Genomic DNA, 6752 nt, shown 5'->3' with positions numbered 1-6752 from the left:
GAGATTGGTTTAGCTTTGTTCACATTATGTCTTGACCTGCTTCTTCCCTATAGACAAACATTGGATGGAGCTTGGAATCTTTTGTAAAAGATTTTGCAGAATGATTGAGGAACCCAGATGGGATAGAGGAACAACTAGTCTGCAGTCTTGCAGGCTCCCAGAAACTGAACCAGTTATCAAAGAGCATGCAAGAGCTTGACCTAACCCCAACACATATTACATACAGAGCAGATATGCAGCCAGCATGGTCTTCAAGCAGGTCTTACAACTATGGGAGTGGGTTTTTTCCCTGATTGTGTTGGCTGCCTTGGTCATTTTCTTAATTACTGATTTATGGGGGAGGGCACAGCCCATTATTACTCCTGGGCTGGTGGTCCTGAATTCTCTAAGAAAGCAGTATGAGCAAGACATGAGGAGCAAGTCAGTAAGCAGCACCCCTCCATGGCCTTTGTGTCATTCCCTTGGCTCCAGATCATTGACCGGTTTGAGTTCTTGTCATGATTTCTGTGATGTAGAAGTACAAGCTCAATAACTCTTCTTCCCCCACCACCAAAAAAAGAAAGGTTGAGGGCAAAAGAAGTAAACCAACTCCAAGACGATGGGACTCATCGCTCTATTGCTTATAGAATGATCACATTACATGACTTCATAAAAACTGTTTCCACTCAAGATATCCCTTCAGATGACATGAATGGGGTGTGGTGTAACATCCAAAACTGACAGCTATCAGAAACATAGATGAAACAACTGAATAAAAGCAACTGTAAGCACCCACTGGAAGAGTCACACTAGATATGAAATCTTAGTTATGACCAAGAAGTGTCAGACTAAGAAATTATGCTATTTTCCAATTTAAAAATATTCAGGCATGGTCAGGGAAGATGATTCAGCCTTTAAAGGTTAAACTCACAGCCAAAAATATTGAAGCAGCATTGTAGGTTATATAGACCTAAACATGATTCTGATCTCTAGTCCTGCCTCATTTGGGTTTTTCCCAATACTGGGGACACTTGTCAGTCTCCACCCACTATCTCCTTTCTATACAGCTGGATGATTCTGTGACTCCATTTGACCTATGCATCTAGGATGACTCTCCCCCTATAGAGATAGGATGATTCTAGGAGTCTATTTGAAAACCTCTTCCAACCCTCTACACTGATCTTTACCTATTTGGTCTTTTCTCGCTTAGTAAAATTATAATTCCTTATGAAGTTATATCTTGCCCGAGAAGCCAAGAGATTGTAGAATAGACACAATTTCCTATGATAAGAATTCAAGGTCATCGAACTGAAAAATTTGTTTTGATTCTGACAAGTATGCTGTTATATAATTTCTGTTCATTGGTCTCTCACACATCTGAATTTTATTTTATTGCCTGTTCTCCAATATTGTCAAATCTCTGTTTATTCCACATTATCTTTCATTCTTAATGGATGAGTCATATCAGAAGGAAATAAGAGCCTGTAGGGTATCAGATGAACATACTCTTAGCCACTCCCTGCATGTTTGTATGTCAGGCCTTGATCCTCTCCTCTCAGTATACTGTGCCCTTTTTTTCTGAAGATGTTAGTCTCATCTCATCTGAAATCACCACACCTGTCTGGCAGATTTCACAAATAGTTTCCCCACTAACCTTCCTTTAAAATCCCATCCTTAGTTGTTGTCTTAGGCACTGTTCAAGTGCAGTGAAGAAACACTGTTCTCAAGGCAACTCTTATAGAGGAAAGCATTCTGAGTGCTTGCTTACAGTTTCAGAGGCTCAGTCCATTATCATTACAGAACAAATCATGGCAGCTGGAGAATTAGATGAAAGCTACATTCTGACACATAGGCAAGAGAGAGAGAGAGAGAGAGAGAGAGAGAGAGAGAGAGAGAGAGAGAGAGAGAGAGAGAGAGAGAGAGAGAGATTTCCTGTGTTTGGTGTGGGATTTTGAAACCTCAAACCCCAAACCCACCTCAACCCAGTGACACACTTTCTCCAACAAGGCTTCACCTATTCAAGTAAAGGCATATCTCCTAATCCTTCTATTCTTAATTTTCTTTCTTCTTAATTTCATATAAGGATAAAGGCAAATTACACATTACATTTACACTAACAAATTATGCTGTATTTTTTCCTATTAACTTTTGTCTTGACATTTGACCTCATATGTTTTTGTGTTATGGGGAATCATTTCATTTTAACCTGAATGTCTTTTGCTAAGCAAGCATAGTTATAAGAATTTTCCCAGTTTTTGTTTACCATAACTTTTACATTTATCCTAATGTTTGAAGAGTAGTATACTTTGAGAATAGTATACATTCATACAATGTGTTTTAGTCATATATTTTTCTCACAACTCCTCCCACAAATTCCTCCAAGAACCACCCTTTTGCCTCACCATATAAACTCTGCATCTTCTTTATTTGCTTTTATTTTTATAATCTACAGATTCCAGTTCATGGAGATGGGGCTCTTCACTGAGCATGGTCGCTCTATCAGTGTCACACCCTTATGTTCTAGAAATACTACACTGAGTTGTTTCTACATTTTTAATCTCAGCCGTCTGGCAGCAGAGGCAAGGGAAACTGTGAGTTCAAGGCCAGCCTGATCTTTATAGTGAGTTCTGAAATAACCAAAGCTATTTAGACAATCTCTGTCTTAAGATAAACCAAACACCACATACACAGACACACACACACACACACACACACACACACACACACACACACACACACAGAGAGAGAGAGAGAGAGAGAGAGAGAGAGAGAACTATTTTTTTAGTTTGTTGTTGTTTTGTTTTGTGGCCCATAAAATTTCTGCAGAAAATGTACTAATAATTATGTGGGGTTTTCCTCATATGGGATGAATCATTCTTCTCATGCTATATTTAAAATTCTTTGACATTTAACTATAGTATTTGATTTTGTTTTTTATTTGTTTGAGACAGAGTAGTTCTGGGAAGATTGGGACTTCCTATGGACCAGCCTAGCCTCAAATATCTACCAGCATCTGTGACTGCATTTCATAAGAGATTACCAGTAATTGAGAAAATCTTGGCAGCCATGCATTTAAGGAATTCAATTTTGTGTTCCCTCATTTCTTCCTCACTCCATCTCTAATTGACTTTGTGTGACTTACCTAAAGAAAAGACCCTCCAATAATCTGCATAGATGAATTTTGTCGAATCTATTCACTGGAAATTAGAAACAAGAACAGAGCAAAACATTCACCACAGCATTAAAACAAACAAACAAACAAAACACAGACAGAAAATGACACTTTGAATTAATCCCCCTTAAATCTTATATATGTATATAAGATACTTCAAGTATATAAAGCACAATAATTTTTTAACTCACTGAAGTGATAATTTGAAAATTGTATTATTTCAACCAATCCCTGGCAATGGACAGAGAGGCACCTTATTATTAGTGTTCTTATATCAGTCAGGAGCAGAGCAGATGGCAGTCCTTTGTTCATCCTAGCTTGATGCTTGGCTTGGTGACCAGAGCTATTTTATGTCTAAGACTCATAAAAACCAAACCAAATCAAATCACACCCAGGCAACATAATGTGCAAGGAGGAAGATAGAAACCTGCAGACTACCATGCCACCCACAGACCTGCACTCCAGTGTACAACACAGGTAGGCCATAGACTGCTTACAGGTATAGGAGGATGTCACCCAGGGGCCCGACAGCCATGTGAGACAGCCTGAAGCTGGAGCTGGAGCCACCACAAATTGTTGAGTGTATGGTGGTCATATGGGAAAGGAAACAAATGGAGCATTTTGAGCATATGAAGAAAGATGGAACTGAAGCCTCATGGCTGGAGAACAGTGAACTGCTGAGTAGCCAGCCCTGTCACCAGGGGAAACGGTGAGTGCCCCAGCCTGAGCTACCACTCAAAGTCATGTCTGAGACTGTGGCTATGCATGGCACAGGTTGGGTTGGTTGTTGATTTCTGTGACTCCGGTTACCACTACACAACATGGAGATGTTGCTGGTTAGGCCAGCAACTGTGGATCATCTGGATGCTCTAAAGCTTTAGAACTAGCTAAACACCTCATGGATGGAGCCTTCTGAAGATCTGGCTCCATCTCTCATAGCAGGCAATACTTGGGAGAGCAGGCCCTGGGCCTTGCCTAGGCAGGACAGTAAAGCTGTATCTAATAGCAGGTGTGTGGGTAAGTTGGGCACTGGGGTCAGGAGAGTAGGAGAGGGGACCCAGCCAAGAGCCTGCAATGTGGTGGCAAGGGCTAGAGAGAGCTATCCTTCACCCTCATCAACTGTATCACTTTGGATAGTGGGCTCTGAACCTTGCCTGAACAGCAAAGAAGAGCTATGCCTGGTGGTGGGGGCACAGGTGAGCCAGCACTGAGGGCATGAGAGCATGAGAGTTAAAGCTGCACCCTGCTGATGGCAGTACTGGGTGTCATCACCAGAACAGTGCTGGAGAGCTCACCCTAGTGGTGCAGGTAAGAGAGAGTCATAGGGCTGACCAACTATGTTACCACCCGGGCTCAGTTCCAGGACTCTGAGATGGCCCACCCCAAAATCTTTATCATCTTTCAATCATTGAGACATGTGAAAAGGCCAGTCTTACTGTTCCAAAACTGGAGAGTCTGTCTGACACAGAGCAACTACAGTATAACTGGGAGGAGTCCTGATGAGGATCCAGTATTGATGGTGTCACAGAAGCCAGAGATCTTGACCCAGACCCAGATCAAGTGCTCATTGTAATGAACCCTTGAAAGTGAAGATGTGTGGACAGAGGGATATACTGTGGAGCACTCTGAGACATATTACAGCTTCCACAATGAGATGCCTTATAGGCTTTGCTTTGTTGTTGTAGTTGTTGTATGTTATTTTGGAGGGAGTTTGCAAAAGCAAACATAGGATATGAAGGATCAAGATGAGTGAGAATGGGGGACATGCTGTGAATCTCATAAAGAATCAATATAAAGTTTTTAAAGATTTAAAAATTTAAAAGTTATTTTAACCTGGAAAACAGAGACACAAAATTGTTTTCAGTTTTGAAATATTTTAGCATTATTTTCAAAACCCATGTGTATGACAACACAGATTTTATGGAGGACCCATAATGATAATATAGTATACCTCTTATATTGATACAAAGAAACATTGGTACTTAGGGCAATAAAATATTACCTATTTGGAGTAAGGAACTAGAGATGGCTCAATGTTTAAGAGTGATAGCTCCTCTTTCAGAGAACTCGACTTCAGTTCCCAGCATATGAGACTGTTTCCTTACCTATAACTCATGTGCTAGAAGATCTAAAGTCTTCTATTGGTCTCTGAGGTCAGCTTCATTTATGTATACATACATACACATAAGGACATACACAACTAAGCAAATAATGTATAGACATTTGCAATAAATTTATAATGTCACTTTGGGTCATTGACTCAAAAAAATTTCATAGGTGAAAGACTTCACACGTAATTGAGGCCAAATTTCAGCGAAATAGCAAACTGCACCTCTGACCGTTCTGACATCACAGGCAGAGCTTCATGTCATCTGAAAGCCACAGATTCCACCCACATCCCTAGCAACAGTGAATACTTTCTGTGTTGCCAGATGTGGGCAGAAATGTCAAGACCATATGTTACGTTTCTGTTGACAATTTGGTCTACACATTATGTGTTTGGTTTTTACACATTGCAATGGATTCTTTGTTTTGCACTTGTTTCCCAAGCAAGTGTCAGCTTATACTTCGTCTTCTGATTCTTTATAGTCTGTAATAGTGAAAAAATATCTTGTCAACTATTTGTAGCTTTTCTGGAGCCTATGGAAAACACTGAAATGTGTCTTTGAACTCAATGTCTTGTTGGATATGTTCATTTCCCACTCTTCTTTGGTCATTAATAGTCAACAACTTGCCACCGTTCTGGGTGAGGCCACTTTAAACACCCCCACACCCCACTGACATAAAAGACCACTCTCTTACCACCTCTCACCCCATGTCCTCTGTGCTGCTTATTACAAGTTCCCTGGTGTGATGTATTTGTGTTTATAACCCAAGGACTGTGGAGTAACTGGCCATAAGAGAACACCAATGGGATGTAAAGTATATTTTCAAATAAATTGAAATAAAACTTAATTTCCTGAGTTATGGAAAACAGCAAAGTGCTTAAGAAAGGAATGTAACTGCAGTTACAGAGTATCCAACACAATCCTCATTGTGCAGCAGAAACTGCATGTGTGTGGTGCCCTGACACAAAAGCAAAACACCCATAAGATAAATGTTTAAAGTAAAATTTAAAATATATATTAAAAAAATACGTAGCACAGACTGATTTTAACAAAAACTCTGCACAGATAGAGAATTTTAAGAGTTCTGTTTTGGTTTTATTAATTTTTTCTTTACATTTTCATTTTCCTCATTGTGGTATCTCCTTCTTTTAATCTCTACCAGCTCCCAGGATCACCCAATACACCTAAAATAAATGAGTTTTTAAAATAACATTTACAGTAGCATCCAAAATAGGATAGTTAGGAAGGACAAGATGTCTCTATAAGAAAAATACTTTCTGAGAAAGCCTCCTGACAAGAGTACAATCTAAAACCTACACAAAGACAGAAGGAGAGATCATACTCCACAAAACTGTCTTCTGACTTCTCTATATTTACCATGGGAAATGTGCCCATATTTATACATCACATATATACATAATAATAGTACCTTTTAAAGCAAACTCAAGTTTATTGCACAACCTTGCAATGTCAGATTTTGTACAATAAAGGCA

At 39.6% G+C, this 6752-nt stretch overlaps 1 non-coding gene across 1 annotated transcript; it reads left to right on the top strand.

Moving 5' to 3' along the window:
• The first annotated feature begins 3377 nt into the window (after positions 1 to 3377).
• Positions 3378 to 3518, top strand: LOC115031384 (small nucleolar RNA SNORA48). The gene has a single exon (XR_003837025.1). It is a non-coding gene; the product is annotated as a small nucleolar RNA SNORA48 (small nucleolar RNA).
• Positions 3519 to 6752: the final 3234 nt, after the last annotated feature.

The sequence above is a fragment of the Mus caroli genome, unplaced genomic scaffold, assembly GCF_978045245.1.
Source record: "Mus caroli unplaced genomic scaffold, Mus_caroli_1 scaffold_7, whole genome shotgun sequence".
In the NCBI taxonomy this organism is placed as follows: Eukaryota; Metazoa; Chordata; class Mammalia; order Rodentia; family Muridae; genus Mus; species Mus caroli.
The sequence above is the reverse complement of the archived record's forward strand: the minus strand, read 5'-3'. Positions and strand labels throughout refer to the sequence as shown.